The sequence below is a fragment of the Eublepharis macularius genome, chromosome 5 (genome assembly GCF_028583425.1).
Source record: "Eublepharis macularius isolate TG4126 chromosome 5, MPM_Emac_v1.0, whole genome shotgun sequence".
NCBI lineage: Eukaryota > Metazoa > Chordata > Lepidosauria > Squamata > Eublepharidae > Eublepharis > Eublepharis macularius.
In genome coordinates this window covers 122,168,240-122,190,334 of record NC_072794.1, presented here as the reverse complement: position 1 = coordinate 122,190,334, position 22,095 = coordinate 122,168,240, and positions in this window count along the sequence as shown.

The following is a 22,095-nucleotide window of genomic DNA, read 5'->3' as shown; positions in this document are numbered from 1 at the left end:
TATGGCTGAAATGGACAAGATGACAAGAAAACTGAGAGATCTGGACTCAGGGCAGTTTAACACGGACTGGGAGAAGCTGAAACAATATCTGGAGAAGAAATGGGAGGTGGGAGGAAAACTGTGGCAGTTTGAGAACTACTGAAGTATAATAAAAGTATAAAAGAGAGGGGTGACTTTACCGGGGGAGGAAGAGAAATGTGAATTTATAAGCAGTTAGATTAATAGATTGATATATATATAGATATGTATAGGTTAACTGATAGAACATTGATAGAGAATAATTAATGATAAGGTTTAAACATGAGGATTGAGTAACTAACAATATTTTCTTTCTTTGATAAGATTTATATGCACCAAACTGAATGTACAGAAGAGTTAAATTGATTGACTATGTGATGAGCTATATAGAATTACCATAAAAAGATGAAATGAGTAATATATAGAGAACAAATCAATTGTTTGATTTGTTTGATTTAAATGTGGGAAATTTTTATGGTTTATGATATATAGGTTTATGATATATAGAAATATTCAAAACTGGAAAATGGGATAAATTGTTTATCCAAAGACGTACAGTTTGGGTGTATAATAAGTAAAGGAGTTAAAGATGTACTGCTTAATATAATGGAGAATGTATATCTGTTTTAGACAGAGGAATTTAATAGAAGTAAGGGAAAAGGGACAGAGGGGGGGAAAGCTGTTGGAAGTCAACAAAAGGGGGGGAAAGGGAGGGGGTTAGAAATGAAAAAATTGGGGAAAATTGAATGTAATGTAAAAATAATAATATTCTAACCCAATAAAAAACTTTTCTAAAAAAAAAAAAAGAGAGACAAGAAATATGAAAATTTGACCTCCATAAGTACAAAAACTGTATGCTAGTATATCGCAGCACAGACCAGCTCATCTTTATGATGATAGAGGCATGCTCATAGGCTCATCAAGCATGAATTAGGAAATTTAAACAGCCCAGGAGCAAGTTACGCTGAGCGACCCATCAGCCAGTGGCCCTAATGATAATGAGTGTAGGCTTACCCAGGACTCTGTCTCATAGAGGCTTGTCATCTCACCCACTATGGCAAGTAATTTCCCACCACTGCCTCTCTGCTGCTGCTTAAACAAGCAGCGGAGGGGGCCGATGGGAGGAGATTGTGTATGTGATGACATCACCTCGGTAAAATCCTAAGAGTGACACCACCAGCCCTCAAGGATTTCACTGATGTCTAGATCCCCCACATTCTAGACCTTCACTGACATCATTTCCATTTTTTTTTTTTGGCCAGAAGTACCATTGACATGTACATGACATATATATTTTTAGCCATGCCTTACTTGCCTCCCAGGGGTTGTAACCTTGGCAACCCTACTCCCATACACTGCTGTGGAGGGACTGCTGGGCTCAGATGGAGCCTGTAAAATGACAGAAAGAAGCAACAAGCAAGCGATGACCTTCCCTCATGATCCTTAAACCACAGAAATGGTACCAAGGCACTTTTAAAACTTCAAAAACAACTAATTGGTTTATTTTCTTTAATGGGGAAAGTTTACATGAAATCAGGAATTGAAGCTTTTTGAGGTAAAATTCAACATATATACATCAAGGTCACTGAGGTAACATTCAGAGCATGCACAGACTTCAGTTTTTAGACTCTTCACTGTTACTTAAGGCTTCTGTTGTTAGGCTTTGCTTCCCTTGTTTCTTCCCCAAGCACTTGAGTATACTTTCTTTTTAGTTTTCTCCTTTGTGCCTGGGATTAGGAAGGCTGGCACCCTCTTTTTAGTACCCCAAGCCCCCTCTCTGCACACACCAGTGATTTCCTTCAGTCCTCAACTGAATCTGGAAGTCTCCTCAGGCAGTTATTCACCACACCTAACCAGGGATCTCTCCTCTCTCTAGAGCTGTTCTCCTGTTTCAACTAGGAAGGAAAAGTCTCCTCTCCTTTAGAATTCTCCTCTCCCCTTTCTTTTTGGCCCATTTGGGAATCTGCACTTACTACCCAAACCTCCTGCCAACTTTCCCAGTTCTCCTGCCAGTGCTGAAAACTGCTTTCTCTGAATACTCCATCTCTCAAATTCTTCTCTCAACTCCTTCAACACTCAGATCTCTCTCTCTCTCTGCCAGGACTCAAAACTCTCCTATCTAGGGATGCTAGACCTCCGCTGGGGGTGGGGGATCCCCTGCCCCACACCCCACCCCTGCTTACCTGGCCAGCGGCGGGGGTGGGGGAGAGCGCCTTCCATGCGTACTCCTCTGCAGCACTGTGCATTCTGGTGCTCTGCTGCCGCCCAGATTGGGCCCATTTTGGCCTGGAGCAGGGCCACTGCAGAGCATGGTACTCCTGCCCTCCACAGGGGCCCAAAACACACCCATTTCAGCCCAGATTGGGCTCGTTTCAGGCCCAATTTGGCATGGATTGGGACTGTTTTGAGCTGCTGTGGACCGCTGCGATCTGCAGTGGCCTGAAATGTGCTCATTTTTGTCTGGATTGGGCCTGTTTTGTGCCACTGAGGAGTGCAGGAGTGCTCCCGTGCTCCGCAGCAGCTCAAAATGGGCTGGATCCATGCCAAAATGGGCCTGAAATGAGCCCAATCTGGGACAAAATGGGTGCGTTTTAGGCCCCTGTGGAGTATGGGTGCATGCCCATGGGCTGTGTGATGACATCACTTTCTGAAAGTGACGTTATCATGCTTGCAGGGGTGCACACATGCTTCGTGCATACACACTCCCACCCACCAAAACAGGTAAGTGCCAGGTCCCAATCCCCCGCCAGGAGGTTGAGGGGGCCTGGCAACCCTACTTCTATCTCAGGGCCAAGCTACACATGACGAATGACACTTGAACGGCAAGTGTATTTCTCCCTGTTCACTTGCCCTCCACTCAATCCACTTGCCGTTCAAGTGTCATTCGTCATGTGTAGCTTGGCCCTCAGTTTAGCTACCTAATTAGAGGCCCTGGAGCAGCCTGCCACTCACAGCACTTTTTGATTCTGAGATAGATTAACTCTTTAAGACTTAACAGACCTGCAAATGTATGTGTAACCAGCCCTTCCAGATTTCCTTAAAACATGCAGTCTGCCACACAAGCTTATACCCATTGTTTCCACTGCCAGGCAGGCCTGTGCTGATCAGCCATATGCCACATCCAGCACTGCTAGGGCTCAGCTTTTTTCTAGCTACTAGTAACCCTATAAAGCAACATCCCAAAGGAAAATTTCCTGGTAATTTAAAGGTGCAACCCCTTACTGGTGGCACTCTATCTACTATATTTATCAGATTCCTGGCTGGGAGAGCAAAATTCCAGTCCAGCAGCACCTTAAAGATCAAAAAGAGTTTGAGGGTATAAGCTTTTGAGAGTTAAAGCTCTCTTTGTCAAGATGGAAGTGTTGGCTCTATGTTCATGATAGTAACCTGCCCTTTAGGACAGTTTTCAGGATAAAAGTAAATAATTACGTTGACATGAAGTAAAGGTACTATATTTTAAATTTCAAACTAAATATTTGTGAAACTGTCTTCTAGAATATTTTATTCAACTAAAGTAACAGCAGGGTGGGGGCAGGGATTTCAGGTTGCAATGGGATGGGAGGAAGTAAGCAAGTTGTGCTGTGGAAGGATTTTTGTTCATGGAAATACTCCAATGGATCCAAACCATAAAGTTTAAGTCAGGGTAACTATCTCAAGACTGAGCCATACATTTCTATCTCCAAGTACAGCTACAACATGTCCAGCAACATCCTTGAATAGAATCAATATTATTAATTGAAATACATGAATTTTAAAATTCAAATGTCTAGCTTGCATTGCAGTGCAAGTATAATTTTTTTTGAATGATTAATTTGTAACGTGCATATAATTAGTTGATAAATATTGAGTGTAATTAAAATGTCTAAAAGTGTAAATGAATCAAATATTCAATATACATATAATTGAAATGAAATGAATTGATTCAAAATTATAGTGTTGAAGCTCTAAAAAAATTACCGATGAAAAGATTGATATTCATTGCAAGAAAGATTTGTTCCACTGTCATTTATACATATAAGTGGTGAACTGAAGCACAAAGGAATTAAAAAGCGAAAAACAAAAACAGATTAACAAAACACGATTAGTTTCAGCATGCAGGGTAAGGAGGTACTTAAGTTTCTCACATTTAAATAAATGTAACTGGCTGGGTCAGGCCCATTATTTTCAAATTGGATCGCATTGGCTATTGGGTGTGTGTGTGTTGTTGCATGTAACCTTCTCTGTGGTGGCAGTGTTCATAAATTTACTTCTTCATTAATTCTGGAAACTTTGCAGGAGATGATAATCGCAACTGGGAAAAAAGGTTGTATAGAACATACACATTTTGCTAATAATAATTAATTGCTTCTAAAGGAAGACTACTCCAGAGGCACAGTGATTAACACCCATTGTTTCCAAATGTTGTTTGCTTGTACAAATCTGTTAGCAGAAAACAGATGGCATGGATAATTCATTGCCTAGCATCCTGCTCTCAGTCTATTGTTTTTGCCTATTGCTGTGAACTTCAGTCAAGAGATATTTATAGCTGTCTCTCCAGCAACTAAAGAATTTGAGAGATTGTCTGACCTTGGAGTAAGCTGGGATGGCACCAAAGCATAGCAAGTTAATGGTTGAAGATCCAGAGACTGATTGGCACAGCATGTAGAACTCTCGTTGGTACTGAGATCTGGCTTTCTTTTGCTTGCATAGGAGCAGCTATGTGACACCTACCTTTATTTATTTATTTATTTATTTATTTATTTATTTATTTATTTATTTATTTATTTATTTATTTATTATTTTATCATATTTGTATTCCACGCTCCCCGCAAGCAGGCTCATGGCGGATAACAGCATTAAAAACATTTAAAACATTCCATATAAAACATTTAAAAGCATCATACAAAAATATAAAATAGCAGCACTCTTTTTCTTGATGGCGGCAATACGGTCAATAACAAACAGTGTAACAGTGCAGTTGAACATAGCAGCAGCTTAAGAACAGTGGTGGGCAGTTCTCATAGGAAGGGGGGTAGATGTTGTATCCTCCAGCCAGCAGAGGCCCAGCCTCAGCCATAAGCCTGGTGGAACAACTCTGTCTTACAGGCCAGCGGAAAGATAGTAGAACCTGCTGGGCCCTGGTCTTGGTAGACAGAGCGTTCCACCAGGTAGGAGCCAGGACTGAGAAAGCTCTGGCTCTAGTTGAGGCCAGGTGGGCCTCCTTGGAGCCAGAGACTGATAACAATTTCTTTTCTCCCGATTGGAGGGTCCTCTGGGGAATATACGGGGAGAGATGGTCCCTCAGGTACGCTGGCCCCAGTCCGCACAGGGCCTTATAGGTCAATACCAAGACCTTGAACCTGATCTGATACTCCACTGGCAACCAATGCAGCTCATTCAATATTGGTGTAATATGCACCCTATTTGGTGCTTTCATAATGATGTGCGCCGCTGCATTTTGCACCAGCTGTAATCTTCCGGTCGGGCTAAAGGACAGGCCCACATAGAGCAAGTTACAGTAATCTAACCTAGAGATTACCGTTGCCTGGATCACTGTAGTTAAGTCACAGGTAGACAGGTAATGGACAAGTTGCCTGGTCTGCCGCAGGTGGAAAAAAGAAGACCTAACAACTGCTGTGACCTGTGCCTCCATTTTCAGGGAGGCATCTAGGATCACCCCCAGGCTCTTAACCCTCGGAACTGGCACAAGCTGTGCCCCATTGAGGGCCGGGAGCCAGAGTCCCGAATCCAGTCCTCCGTGGCTCAAGTACAGGACCTCCGTCTTTGTTGGGTTCAGTTTCAGTCGACTCTGTTTCAACCAATCAGTCACGGCTGCAAATGCATGTTCCAGGACATCTGGGGCTGAGCCAGGCCGGCCGTCCATCATCAAATACAGCTAGGTGTCATCTGCATATTGATGACACCCAAGCCCAAAACTTCGCACCAGCTGGGCAAGGGGGCGCATGTAAAAGGGAGAGTATTGCCCCCTGCGGGACCCCGCACACCAATGGGTGATGGGGTGACAATTTCTCCCCAAGCGCCACCCTCTGTCCCCGACTGTGGAGAAAAGAGTCAAGCCACTGTAAGGCAGTGGCTTTGCCAAAGCACAGCTGTGCTAATAACTTATTGCTGTGATAGAAAATGAGCAGAGTTCTGTTCACATAGGAGCTAAAGCCTTTGGTTAAGTGTTTTACTTTTTCAAAAGAAAGCACATTATTCACAACTACTATACTCCTTGAGTCAATAGCTAAATTCTTGTCCCTTGTCAGTTTTATTGGCAGTCCATTCTCCTAAACATAACACTCATTTTCACTACAGTTTTGAAAACTATTATAGCCAAATCTAGAAGGGACTTTGGAAGTCTGTTAAATGAGGAAAAGCTCCCCCTTCCTTTCACATATACTGGAAAATATACAAAAGTTAAAATATAGCTCATAAAAAGTTTTCCGGTGAGTAGCCAGAGGTAGCTTCTTGTAAAGATTCATTCATACTGGCAAGCTGTTAATGAAGAAATGAGATTCAATAGGTCCCAAAAAGAAAAGGAAGGCTCACCCTGTAAATGAATCAGAAAGCAGTCCTTAGCATTTTAATAGGAGCACTTTTTTTAGGAATTGGTGGACTGATCAGTACTGAGAGCTTTGAATCTAGACTGGGCCACTCAAGTTGTTTTCAACTCATGGGTTTGCTGAATCCTAAACCAGAATTATTGGCTTGAGGCACAACCTAGCTGAAATGTTTCTTGTCGAATGCTATTGTACAAAACTCCCATTTGTTATGAAGGAGACCTGCAGCAGTTAAGTTGCTGGCCTATGTCTCCTCGATGTTGGAGTTGCCTAGAGAAAATCCAGTTATGCAGAATGTCAGGGCAGAGAGAAGGTCATCCCTGATAAAGGTGATCTCTTCTAAGAAAAGCACGTAAATTGGAAATGCAACCATTTCTTGCTCACCAAGTCAAGTTATAAATAATAATGCTTTTTTTAATGCTTCTACTAGAGATTGCTGAATAAATTACACGTTGTGGTATTTTTATGGACAGTGTCTCTGGGCCCTTTCTCAGTATTGTATCTATTATGCAAAACCTCTCTGTAGTTCTGAGAAAAAGCAGTCATTGCCAGTTATGATCCCAGTTCTTATAAGCACTGATGTCACCCCCATCTTTAAAAAGGGTTCCAGAGGAGATCTGGGAAATTACAGGCCAGTCAGTTTATCCTCAATACCGGGTAAGATGGTGGAAACCGATATATTGTCGAAGGCTTTCACAGCCAGAGAAAAATGGTTGTTGTGGATTTTCTGGGCTGTATCACCGTGGTCTTGGCATTGTAGTTCCTGACGTTTCACCAGCAGTTGTGACTGGCATCTTCAGAGGTGAAGCACCAAAAGACAGAGATCTCTCAGTGTCAAACACTGACACTGAGCAATCTCTGTCTTTTGGTGCTACACCTCTGAAGATGCCAGTCACAGCTGCTGGCAAAACGTCAGGAACTACAATGCCAAGACCACGGTGATACAGCCCGGAAAATCCACAACAACCATTGGTGGAAACTGTTATTAAAGAGAGAATTAGTAGGCACATTGATGAACAAAAGCTATTGATGAAGACTCAGCATGGGTTCTGTAAGGGAAGATCTTGTCTAACGAACCTGTTAGACTTCTTTGAGGGAGTGAACAAACATGTGGACAAGGGGGAACCAATAGATGTTGTCTACCTGGACTTCCAGAAAGCTTTTGATGAAGTTCCTCATCAAAGGCTGCTAAGTAAGCTCAATAGTCATGGGGTAAAAGGACAAGTCCTCTCATGGATCAAAAACTGGCTAATGAATGGGAAACAGAGAGTGAGTATAAATGGGCAATATTCACAGTGGAGGGTGGTAAGCAGTGGGGTACTGCAGGGCTCAGTATTGGGTCCGGTGCTTTTTAACTTGTTCATTAATGATTTGGAGTTGGAAGTAAGCTTGTGAAGTGGCTAAGTTTGTGGATGACAGTAAATTGTTCAGGGTAGTGAGAACCAGGGAGGATTGTGAGGCACTCCAAAGGGATCTGTCGAGGCTGGATGAGTGGGCATCAATGTGGCAAATGAGGTTCAACTTGGCCAAGTGCAAAGTAATGCACATTGGGGCCAATAATCCCAAATATAAATACACAATGATAGGGTCCAAACTGGCGGAGACTGACTAGGAGAAAGATCTTGGAGTCATGGTAGATAACTCACTGAAAATGTCAATACAATGTGCGACGGCAATAAAAAAGGCCAACACTATGCTGGGGATTATTAGGAAGGGAATTGAAAACAAATCGGCTAGTATCATAATGTCCCTGTATAAATCAATGGTACGGCCACATTTGGAATACTGTGTACAATTCTGGTCACCACACCTCAAAAAAGATATTATAGCACTGGAAAAAGTGCAGAAAAGGGCAACTAGAATGTTCAAGGGATGGAACACTTCCCCTATGAAGGAAGGTTAAAGCACTTGGGGCTCTTTAGCTTGGAGAAACGATGACTGAGGGGTGACATGACAGAGGTTTACAAGATTATGCATGGGATAGAGAACGTAGAGAAAGAAGTATTTTTCTCCATTTCTCACAATACAAGAACTTATGGGCACTCAATGAAATTGCTGAGCACTTGGGTTAGAATGGATAAAAGGAAGTACTTCTTCAGCCAAAGAGTGATTCACACATGGAATTCACTGCCACAGGAGGTGGTGGCAGCTTCCAGCATAGACAGCTTCAAGAGGGGATTGGATAAACGTATAGAGCAGAGGTCCATCAGTGGCTATTAGCCACAAGGTATAGATGGAACTCTCTGTCTAGGGCAGTGATGCTCTGTATTCTTGGTGTTTTGGGGGGGGCAATCAGTGGGAGGGATTTTAGTGTCCCTTCCCCACTGGTAGACCTCCTGACCTCCTGACTGTGTGGCCCATTGGCCTGATCCAACATGGCTTCTTATGTTCTTATTATTGGAGAAAGAAGTAGCTTAAATGCTCTTAGCCATCAAAATGCCAAAGAGAATGCTAAATATGCCAACTTTCCTTTTTCTGTTCTTCCTGTAGACAAAGAAAATAGTCACTAGAAAGAGAGAACAATTCCTCAGACTACACTGTGGGCTAGGGTTGCCAACTCTGGATTGGAAAATTCTTGGGGATTTGCAGGTGAAGCCAGGGATTTGGGGAGGGAAAAAACCTCAGCAGGTATAATGCCACACAGCTCACCCCCCAAAGTAGCTATTTTCTTCTCTATATATAGTCTGGAGATCAGTTGTAATTACTAAAGATCTTCAGACCCTCCGTGGAGGTTGGCAATGATAGGCCTATTGTAAACATTAGAATTTGTAAATGCAGCTTGCTTTTGAATGCTACAAGTGCAAGGACTTGTAGCTATTTCATTTTAAAATTTCTCTTTCTGCCCCCTAAAGATGACCATGGATATTTATGCCTTCTGTGATCTAAAAGTCTTGCTGGCAATTGATTATGCCAGAGTGTACAGTTTAACAAAGACAAGGCAATGAATTCCTTAAAACTTGAAATAGACCTTGACCCTATCACAGTCAGTCATGAATGGAAGATTATACTCTCTAAATTTACCCTTTATCAGGCATTCTAAAGGATGAAATGCTACTTTTCCAAATGCTTCTGCAACAAGATCATTCTTTGCTGATGGGCTGCAAAAGTTAAATAATACAAAACAGGATAGTTTAATTATTTGTTCTAATACATCATGCTTGTCTAATTATACAATTAAATACAATAAAAACCTGTTTCCAAGGCTAAGGATCAGTTCTGCAATCTCAAACACATTTTATGTGTGTACATTATAAATATCACATGTTGTAGAATAGCTTTTCCTCATCTTTAAACCAGCATAACCCTCAAATCTAGGATGATTAGATAAGGATTTAATTTCTGGAAGGTATGACTTCTATGCGAGAATGAGGCAAGGTGTCCATGCAAAGTGTCTTTATTTCAGGAACGGTGGGTCAAATACCGGTTGGTAAACAAGTTTGACAAAAAAAAAATAGACATATTTATGCAAGATATTCATAGTTCAGTGATTAAATAACTTTTTTTCTAATGTGCAGCTGCTGGTGTATCATGCCTTAGTTATGCTGATAATTTGAAATGGTCTGTTGATGTTACCATGGTGCCCCTGATTTTCCTTTCCAAAACAACTATGCTTGCGGCTTCAGCAAGGTAAAGGCTTCTGTCAATTTGAAAATGTTAAAAAAAAGTGCTTTGCTGTCAGCTTGAGACTTTTTATCCTTTTTATCATATATAAACTTTGCTGATACAAATTACACATGAGGAGAGATTGCAATCAGTTAGAAAAGTGCTAAAGATGAAACATGACAATATATCTCCCACCACAAATCTTTGCATGTCCGCCAGCTAAAAAAGACTTCTAATGTATTCTTTTTTAAAAAATTAACTGTAAATGGCTCTTTCAGCACCTGTGCAAGTTATCATGCCTGGCTTGGGAAATTCCTCAAGATTTGGGAGTGGTGCCTGTGGAGGAAGATCAGGGAAGTTGTGATATCTTACCCTTTGACATCACTACCAGGTCAAATGTCTACTCCTCAGTCTTCTCCAGTACAATTGAGGTTACTTCTTCCCACCAAAATTGAAATTTTAAATTTCTCCCCTCCTATCATTTCACCCCACCTTTTCCTTCTACTTTAGATCTACTTTAGATCACTTTAGAACACCCTTCTGGACAGATCAGTGCCACATTGACAGTAGTGTTATTATTATCCCCACAATACAGCTAGGGAGCTGGGGCTGAGAGGAATGGCTTACACAAGGTCACCTGCTGAGTTTACGGCAGTAGCAGGAATGAAACTAGCAGATTTGCAGTCCAGCCACTTAACCACTATGCTATAGTAGCTCTTTAGACGTTTCAGGAGCTCTAAGCATTCTTGTGCTTACGGTTCATAGGATCCAACCCAACATATTCAATTCCAATGTGACCCCATCTGTGGATACTAAAATTGAGAGACTGGGACCATGGACAGACAAGGCAGATCTTTCTACAAACCTGAGAAAAGGTCCAAGTTTTCAGGAGAAAAATCTGAAATTGAAAAAAAATGATAAAAGGAGCTCCTGTAGCTTTAAGAAACAGATGCCCTCAGAGGCCATTGCTAGGCAACCACAACAGTTTCTGTCAGAAAAGGTTAGAGTGGGGAAAGTGACCCCCTACAAGTCCTTCTGAGTTCCTTACCATGGGACAGAGCCCAGGCCAGACAAGCAGGCAGAACTGGTCAACAGACTTCTCTGAGAGAGTGCCAGTTGGAAGAGAAGGCTAAAGAGACAGGGCAGATAAAGGAAAGTTGGCTGGTAGGTGGAAAGGAGAGAAGGAAGCAGGAAAAGAAGAGAGCCTATGGGGGCTTTCGGGAAAGAGAATGTGAAAATAGTGGGGAAGGGGAAAACGAGATTCCTGAAAATCCTTGTGTGTCCCTCACTTGTTTCTAACATGCCCTGACCAGAATCACCTAGGCAAGCCCGATCTCACCAGAACTCGGCTACTAAGCAGGTTTGGCCTTGATTAGTAATTGGATAGGGGACTTCCCAGGGAGACTGAGGTCACTATACAGAGACAGGCAATGGCAAACCACCTCTGTTAGACTCCAGCAGGGGTCGCCATAAGTCAGCTATGACTGGACAGCACTTTCCACCAATTTCTTTATATTATGGAAAAAGAACCACCATAGTTTCATCTTGAGTTTGGAGAAAACGCATATATTTGAACTTGTGATTCAAGTCAGAGTTGTTTAATATTTTCCCCCTATTCCAAGCAATTTGATCCCTTGAGTAATATTGACAGTACCATCCTATTGTTTTCAAATGATGTAACTCAGCATAGCTTTGCATTTTAACAGTCCTTTTCCATGAAAGAAAATCTCATTTCAGCAGTGCTTAACAAGATACTATAGTTTTACAGTACTGAAGGATTTCCTATTTTAGAAATTTTTTATCTGACAAGGTTTTTTTAGTCAATGTAAGAATTTGTGTTGTAGCCACAAAGAGAAGTCCACTTTTGCAGAACATTACACATATTGAACAAGCCCTTAATCCACAAACCTCATTGTCTTTATGCAAAACACCACTTTCTATCACCAGCTCCTGGCATAAGTTAATTAGGGCCTTTTGCCAGTGAATATTGCTTTTATATTTAGCACACTCTATGAAGAGGAAGGGTATATAATTAAGATGTTTTACTAGCAAGGCTGTGCAGAGAGCTTGCAAAGAAAACAGATGGTGGAGAGTGAAAGGAAACATCCCTGTCGTAAAGAGAGATAGCAGAGGGGAGCTCTGGGCTCTTTCTGGGATCATTTGGTTGCACAATAAATGTGCATTTGTTTTCTGTTTCTTAAGCACAGTCCACACAACTTCTCTCAAAGGAACAATTTTGTGTAATGATAAGGCATATTCAGACCACTCACCCTGAAGAGTTGGGGAAAATACAATACAACTTAAGTACTACTTCTACTGTTAATGGAGATTGTGGTTGTGTAGCTGTCAATCCTTACTAGCTTGTGACATTATTAGCAAAGAGCAACACAACTATCTTTCAACACAGATCATTAGGAATAATTAGATTTTCACAAATAATTTGTTTGCAATTTAAAAAGAACATTTGTTTCAAGTGGTTTTGGATCTACAAAATTGGCAGTGCTCAGCATAGTAAGTGGCCAGGTAACCTACTGTTGATGCGGGTTTACAATTCTCTGCTTTTTTTTTTTTTTTGGATTATGTGTGCCCCACAAAAGCGAGTGCCAGGGTTCACCATTAGGTTCCACCTATGATGAGAAGCAACAGTGTTGGTAGGCAAGACAGGTAAAGGGGAAAAAAAGAAGAATCTCAGTTTTCATACAAGAAATATATTCAAAAGAGATACAAGATTGTTCGGTAGGTTCTGGCTTGGAAAATGTCAGTGTGACAAGAATACATGCAAGCTTTCAAGTTTAACAGAACTCTTTTTCAGCCTTGCAGCTCAGAAAAAAACCAACAACAGAGAGAGAGAGAGAATTGTTTCTGGGTAAGACTGAAAAGTTCCAAAATTTGTAGCAGTTTTGAAAATTTCCCAAGTTTGCAGCAGTCACAAAAATGGAAGATAAGAGTTTTTGCCAAGGTAATAAGGACAGACAGGGAAGCTTAAAAGTAAGTAAGTAAGTAAGTAAGTAAGTAAGTAAGTAAGTAAGTAAGTAAGTAAGTAAGTAAGTAAGTAAGTCCAGGCTGGATGCTTATCTAGACCTTGCAGTTAGAGGAAGTGTGTTCACTCAAATCATATGAGGGGAAGATTCTCTGCATATGATCAGAGACACAGTTTCAAGGTGCAAGAGGGAAGGTACTGGCTGGATGTTAGGAAAAACTTCTTCAGGTTAAGAAAAATTCAGCAGTGGAATTGGCTACCTAGAGATGTGGCAGGTTCCCCCTCACTGGCAGTCTTCAAGGATCAGCTGGATGAATACTTGCCAGGGATGCTTTAGGCTGTTCCTGCACTGGGCAGCAGGTTGGATTAGAGGGTCTATAAGGCTCCTTCCAACTCTATAATTCTACGATTCTATGCCCACATAGGAAAATTCAGAAATCAATTATTACTATGTGAAAAGTGGCACAATTCCCCATGATGTATCTATCCTAAAGCCTTTTAATAAGGGATCCTGGTAGCAGGGGAGATATCCAGATGCCCAAGATGTTTGCTCAGGGGTATATAGTAGACATCCGGATAGAAGAGGGAAAGAATAGCATTTTAATAGGTCAGCATTTTAGAAATGCTTGTTGTCCTGCAGACCAAGAAACACAGAACGAGCAATACGGTTTATTTTGTTTTATTGCACTGCATCCTACAAGCCGTAGCTCACTTCCCTTGTGCTCTTTGATAGATTTTAGTCTTCTGAAGACATGGGTAAACCAAGACTGCTTTTAATCAAACATCCTCTCCCTCTCCCTGTTTTTCCTGGTAATACCACTCACTAAAATGGTACCTTGAAATTTCTTGCAAAAGATATATACATTTATAAAGTATTCATTCAGACATGGTCATGAAAAAGACGCAGTACAGATGTTTGGATTCAAGACAGCTGTGGAAAAAAGTTGACAAATTCAGTTTGCACTTATGCAGTGATAAAGAACATCCTGCACTCTTTGAGCCAATAGCAAAACCAATTTTAGATGGCATTTAGGTTGGGGCTATGTGGTGGGTGAAAAGACAGAGAGAATCCCTTTCCTGGGTCCCCCTTTTACAGACCGCAGAGTGGAAGGGAGGGCACAGGGCAGCTGCCATTTCTGCGGTGCTGGTGGGTTCCAGCAGCCTCTTTGAGGCCATGTGGGCCACCAGTAAATTAGAATTGCCTGCCATCCATTCAGCAGCAGACTGGCTTGCTTTGGGGAGGGGGTGCCCTGTGGTGGACCTTGAGCTCACAGTCTCCAGTCAGGTCCACTAGTAGGGGATAAATTCCTGACCCAGCCAGGCTCTGCCAGTTCTCGACCTCAACTAGCTTCCCACCCATCCTTCCCTTCGCCCAGGGTTTGTTTTTCAGCACTTGGTGAGGTTCATTCATGGAGCAGTATCTGGGTTCTTTACACCAGTCTGCGGGGGCTCCTTAGGCTTGTTTCCATTAGTTTTGTCATAATTTTAGGTGGTATTGGTTTTGGCATTGGACACAGATCCAGCAAGTTGTCTCTGTGTCTACTGTCACCCTGCTTCTACCCCCACCTCTAGAGTTGATCCCACAATCTTCATTTGGGGACTGTTGGTGGCTCCAGCAGCCCTGTTTACAACTTACTAAGGTTAGAGCAAATGGTGGTTTATCATGACTAGAGATGGGCATGAACAGCAGTACGAACAAAAAAAAAGCCACGAGCAGCCCAATTTGCTATTCGTGAACAAGCTGTTTGTGAGGCCCCATTCTAAACGAACAGGTGGTCGTTACAAGCCTCGTTCCTTGCTGTTCCTTGCTGTTCGTTAAGTCAGACAGTCTGGCACCTCCTGCTGTTGCCCTGGAAACCCCAATCTAAGCCCAATTTAGCTTGACCAATACATTTAGCTTTCAAGTGTGGAAAGCCAAATTTGTTACAAGGGAGCAAAGAGTAGGGGGGAGGGGGGCTCCCAGCTCTGGCTTAGTTTGCAGAGAGTGGAGAGGGAGAGAATTACTGTTGGCATTTTGATAGAAAGAGTGCATTGGAGCTTGAATTTTCTTTGTGTGTGGTGGGATAGGGTTCTACCCCTTCAAGTTCCAGGGCTGCTGCCAGGCTCTAGGGCCAAGCTATTATTTATTATTGGTACTTTTCCTGCTGCCTGCTCAGATAGGGTTTCTGGGAGTGGTTCAGTAGGGATCTTGACTTGGATGATGGCTGGAGGACAGCCTGCTCGCCCCCACAAACAGCCAACCACAAACATGTTCATGAACAGGGCCATGTTCGTGGTTGTTCATGAGTCCCTGTTCGTGGATGGCAAAGAACAACGAACATCATGTTGGTTGTTTTTTCAGTTCATGCCCATCTCTAATCATGACATCTGAATGCAGGCACTGTGAACTAATGCAGTGTGTTTCATCCATAGTTGCTCTTCCCAGATTGATGCAGGCAGCTAAAATGGCTGAAGTCATGGCAACTTGGCAGTGGCAGCTGCCCAGGCAGCTATTTGTATTGGTCTGGACATACATACTGTCCACTTGTCTGGACAGTATGGTTACCAACTTCAAGGTGGAGCTCAGAGTTTTTTGACAATTACAACATATTTCAGACTACAGAGTTAAGTTTCTCTGGAGGAAATGGAAAATCCGGAAAATGGAGACATCTTTCAGGTAAAGCTTTTAAAGTGAGAAGGAAAGTTTTGCCCGCTACTTCTGTGCCAGGCAGCTGTTTGAGGCATGACAGCTGGGCCAGAAAAAATTGTGATGTTTATTGGCTTGCATGAAATGAGTTGTAGTTCCTGTAGAGCCTAGAATTAGTCTTCCAAGTGTTCATCAGCTTCCTATAAAAACTGAAGCTCTGATCTACAGTTTTCTATAGTGCAGTACCACACAGACCAAGAAAGAGTGCTTCTTTCATTGTGTTCCATCACAATCTTTTTAGTCAGCTTATAATTACCACTCTCCTATCTTATGCTACCTAGAAAGAGTGGAAATTGGGCTCACCTGGTACAGCTTGGAAAGCTGCACTGCACCTATTTTTTTTAACTGAATCAAGAGGGTTCCTTCTTCCCCCAGCAGGACTGCTGAGATTCACCACACATATTCTAAAATAAAGAAGCTTCTGAGCACCCCCTACACACAAACAAGACATAATGTGAAAACATATTTTGTGACTTGCCCAACTTCAGCAGACCTCTTAGAATTTGTCCCCCGCCAATGGGCTGCCGATCCGTTCTTCCATTTATACTCATCTTCTGTACAGCATCCTGGGGATCCTAGAGAGGAAGGGAAGAGTCTAAAGGGACCAGGGGCAACACAGAGATGCCATCACTGCCTGGTCTCTCTCAATTTGGTGGGGAATTTGTAGTGTAGTCCCTCATATTATTGTGACCCAGCAACATTGTAGAAGATTATGGGAGGCATTTTTGGTTTCTTAGTACTTTATAACTCTTGCATTCATTCTTTGGTGAGGCTTGACAAAATAGTTTTCTTTTCACATTGCATGTTCTTTTAAATGTTAAATACTTAAAAAAATATCCTTTAAAGCTAAAGAAAGCAAGCCACAAGTTCAAAGAATAATATGAGTGGAAAGGCTGAAGGACTTGTGTGAGTTATATATTCAGTGAAGCTACATATGCCAAGCCTACACCCACCCCTAATTTTGAATTTTACACAGGAATCAGCTTTCCCCTTTAGCAAGCTGTTCTGTTGCACCAGAATCTTCCTTTAGGGGGCAGTCATAGTTGACATTGAAAAAATGTCTAAAGGGTAATCATTTCCACAAATACAGATGGCATAGCAGTTAGACTTGATTTTTTAAAAACTGAAATTTCAGCAAAATGTCAACCTATTAACTTACATTCCTTTTTCATTTTTACATCAATGCCAAGGTAACATTTAGGCTTGATAGTATGCTTCAGATAGTTTTGACAATATTTGTGTATTCTGTAAACTGATTTTGGTCACGTTCTTCTTAGCACTTTGTTGCATTCATTACAGACTACACAAGCTCTGATCCACTAAGTGACATGCAACTCACTAATTACGTAGTATCTCTTGCCAGGAGTTGGCTGGATCATGAACAAGGTGGGGAGAGAGCTGCAAGAATGTGTATGAGAAAAATCTTTAGAACAGAATTTAGAATGACTCTGAGTACTTCCTACTGTAGCAGCCCCAGTCCTATAGAATGGGCTGCCTAAATAAATGGAGGAGATGACATCTCTGCTGGTGGTCAGGGTAGAATTGTTTGAAAGGCCTTTTGGTTAAAATGTTTTTTTGCCTGTCAGGTGGTATGATTTCTCCTTTAGCATTATTATAAAATCTGTAGATAGCATGTTTTATAGAGCATTTATGGAAAGTGCTTGGAGCACAATTTAAGCAAACAAATAAATATGAATTTGCCACATTGCAGATGAATGCACGCTACTTGTAATCTGACTTGCGGTTCCGTCTTATACCAAACTGGGTTTACCATCTCTGATCTAGAAGTCGAAGTTGACGGGGAACCTTTGCAGAGTAATACAACAATGGCAAGATTATAGCAAAAGCAATTAGAGGAGGGAAGGGCTATTTTCCTGGAAGCATACCTGAAAAAAACAGATGTAAGACTGTGGATCAAGGACTTGTGAGAAAGCAAGTAAGAGTAACTGAAACAGTGAAGGTTTAAAAACAAAAAGGGAAAATCTGCATTTTAGAAATCTGACTGAGAAAAGTATTCAGCATAAAAGAGGGGTTTTAGTAGGATTAACCCTTCTCCTAAATCCATACAGATAAAGAAATGTTTTTGCTGAATTCTGCTGGAGGACATAGCTGAGTATGTGTGCTAAGGCTGGGTCATTTGAAAAAAAATCCATAAGGGGAGACAACATTAGGAAAGAATTGATTCGCCTCTGCTGTGTTTGCAAACAGAAAAGATGTTCAGATTGCACAAACAAGGTTGTAGCTTTCAAGAGAACAGGATACATAAACGCCACCATTTATAACTGAAAGAAAAGATTATTAAAGGAGCAATTACTACAAGGAGAGCATATTATTGTGGGAAGTGTAATTCATAGGCTAGTAAAATAACTCGTCTCTCATAACTCAAATACACAAGCTTAGGTAAACTGACACAAACAAGAATGGAGAAATTACGATGAGCTCTTTGATTGTGAAACTGTAGAGAGGGTTAAATTCCATTTGGGTCTTTGGGGAAGGAGGCAACATTATTCAAGATGTAAAGCACCAAATCATTTTCTTAGTACCTCAGACATGTTAAAATGTTCACTTCAGGGAACATTTTATGCATAGCAAAAGAATGATGCAGGAACAAAGTCTGTTAATGTTTTATCACCATCTAATGAAACAGAGTGAAAGAGATTTTTTATTATTACACAGGGCTCAGAGCTCCCTTTTATTCTGCACCCCAGATTACATTGCAGGCAGCCTACTCAGAATTTGAAGGCATCTATGGGTTGTGCTAACTGATTGGGTAAGGGGTAAGTCAAGTACTGTGCTATGCTGTTTAATGCATGAAAAATAATGTGATAAACTGTTTGCAAATTGATGGACAATTCAGCAAAAATTGGTTCAATTTTTGTAGTCCTTAGTGGAGCTAATGGCCACCACCAGTCAGTATGAATCAGCAGCATCTTTGCACATGTGCAATTTTGGGAAAACCCAATGCAAACCAGATCAGAGGGCATTCACAGGCGCTGCTTCGCACAAACTGAATAGACTGAGTGGCCCCACCTTTGAATATGGTAACATTGACAGTCAAACATGTTTGTGGTGAAATTTGCAGCACTCCTAGTGGACTTCGGGAGTTTAGGCTGAATGACTTTCATCACATTTCTAGAAGTTAAGATCATCCATACATAGGAAATCATCTCATGCACAGAAAGAAGCAGTATATGTTAGTCTTACAAATGTTACTAATAAACTTAGCAGATGATATCTCTAACTGAGATGCTGGCATTGTTTCTGGGAAATAGATCGTTACATTTTCAGTGTGTGAAAGAAAGCTTTGTTTGGTAAAACAGCATTGGCACAAGGCTTCTCAAGACCAAGTGAAGGCATTTATTTGCAAAAAAATAGCCCCAAGTCCTTACATATACAAGAGCAATCGATACCAGCTTCTTAACGTCCCCCAGCTAATTCAAAATGTATTTATGGTGCTTTACAGAGAACATTACAGGAGCAGCGGAGGAATTATATTTCAACTCTGTGGTTGCTTTTACGTGGAAAGTGTGCAATGTTCTATTGCTGTTAATGTGAAAGAAGAAAGGAAATAAAGGACCAAACCATTGCTGTTTCACAAATAATTGGATAGCTAATAAAAGTCCTATTTGGAACTACTTTTGCAGTAGGAGAACATTACAATTGATACGATCTGGAGCTCTTTACAGAAAGTTTCACATTCAGAGAGGGAAACTCTCTTGGCATTTAAGCCTCAACTGGTACCTTCCATTAATGCTTCATGACTATACAGAAAATAATTTATGGTACTTTATGTTCATTAGTGGTGTGATGCACTGTGGCCTATTGGAGGAGGTGGAACTGTTTAGCATGAAAATTGAAAAGGAATTAAAGCTCAGCATATTGAATCCAGGAACAAAAGCCTTTTTCCATCTACTTAGATAGATAGCAAAACGAACTTTGACATTTTGGTAGATTCCACAGACTGATGAAATAGTTAAATTCAAGAATAGAGATTGGCACAAACTGAAATATGAACCAAAGTTCATGATGAACCGGACCAGTTCATGGTTTGTGAACCAGCGGTTCATCAGAGCCCATTTCTGATGAACTGTCACAAACTTTAGGCAAGTTCGTTTGGTTCGTTTTTTGGTTCATCACTGCAGACAGCCTGGCGCCGATCAATCAGTTTCCTAGGCAACAGGGGATGGACTTCCTGCAGACCTTCTGCTGATCCGGAAGTGGCCGTCTGCTGGCCCGGAAGTGACCGTCTGCTGGCCTGGAAGTGACAATTTGTTGACCTGGATGTGACGTTTTCATGAACCAAATGAACCAGTTCGTGAACCGGGGCAGGTTCGTGAAAGTTTGTGGTTCATGGTTCATGAACTGCGATGAACCATGAACCGCACAGTCCATTTTCCCCCCAGTTTGTGCCCATCTCTATTCAAGAAGCATTGGCTTCAAAATGGTTTTCTTTTTCTTTTTCTGAAAATCATATTGTTAAAAATGTTAAAATGTTTTATATTTGTCACCAACATTAGTTCTGAAGTGAAATTGGATGTGATTTGTGGGTCTTATAGAAGAATGTCAATGTTGTTTTGCTGCTAAAATACAAAGATGTTTGATAAGACTTGTGATAAGGGTTTCATGCAACCCCAATAAAACAGTGATGTTTAAAACAAGACATGAATTTTATTACAAAATCCTTCATATTCTCCTTCTCAACCAAACCAAAATTAAAAGATTAGATTGCCAATCTCTTTACATTCATGTAAATAGAAGCTAGAGGGGGGTGAGTTTATGGTGAACCATGGCTCTGCAGAAGAGGGATTTAATCATTTCCTCTCAATATCATTTCCTCCTCCTCCTCCTCTCTCTCTCTCTCTCTCTCACACACACACACATACAAACTGCTTGCGCACTTGTAAGGTAAGCTTCAGAGGAGTGATTTATACCAGGAAAAGAGCACCTTGGGAAAGTGTTAACACCTCCACACTCAGGACCATGTTCCCAATCCAGTTTGCGCCTAACTAGCTCTGCTGTCAATCACCAGTGTTTCAACTATTTGCATCCTCAGGAACATGGAATTATTATTACTAATAACTATTAATACTAATTATTACTAATTATTTGTTAAGCGTTTATTCTACCTTTCTTCCATTAAGGATCTCAAATTTTGGTACTTACAGTCCTGAGGGGATCTCCAGTCCAGGCACTAATCAGACTTGCAAAGCTTCAGCAAGTGTTACATGCCCTCAGACCACAATCCAGTCCCATTTAGAGTTTTGAAAGCATGCAGGGAAAGTAAATGTTTATGATTTAAATACTTTTAAAAATTAAAATGGAAAGTTGCATTTTCCCTTACATCCTCCTCCAATTAAGTAGTTTTAATGTTTTAGAAATGTGTTCTGTGTACAGGGTTGGAGATACTTCAAAGCATCATTTGGTAGGTTCCATAGAAATACATTATTCAGAGGGTGTGTTCTGAATCCTTCAGGAGAACAAGGCAATTGCTGTTTCTGGGTAAATGCCGGACAAAATAGTCTCCACTCAGTGCTTTGCCAACAGCGCTAAAGAGAACAGCAGGAAATGTGGCCTCAAAACCCACTGAAAGACTTTTCTCTGAAAGTCCCCCATGCCAAAATTCAGACTGACTGCAGAGTCTGAGCCCTGCCCATGTTAGTCTTGAAATTGCCTCTTCTGGATTGACGGGGACAAGTAGTGGGCCAATTCAGAATGGGCATCCAGTGCACATTGAACCTCCTTCAGAAACTCCTTGTACAAAAGGTGTGGCCTAGATGTTATTCTTATTGTTATTTATACTCTGCCAACTATTGCTTGGCAAATTCCTGGAGATTTGAGGACAGTGCTTGGAGAGGGTGGAGTTTGGAGAAGACAGTGAACTCAGAAAAGATGTAATTCCTTAGAGTCCATCTTGAGCAGTGCAATCCTGAAGCCCATGGTTGTGTGCCAGCATAACTGCGGTGCTGCTTGTTTGCACCCTAAGGACTTTGGCAGGAGAGTTGCACTGGCAGTCGAGCTTGGCAAGGCCACCAAGAGCACCTGCACCTGGCCAGGCCAGCCATGCATTCATGGCCTTGGGATACCACCTCCCTCCACTTGCATCTCCAGCCACTCCCTCTCAATTGCTGCCCATATGGTGGGGGGATGCACTGTGCAGGGTGAGGGCTCCAGGCCTGGCCCCCCAGTATGGGCTCTGCATCATTCATATCTTCCATGTCCCCTCCAGTCCAGACTCCATGGTGCTTACCACAAGTCCTGCCATCCCC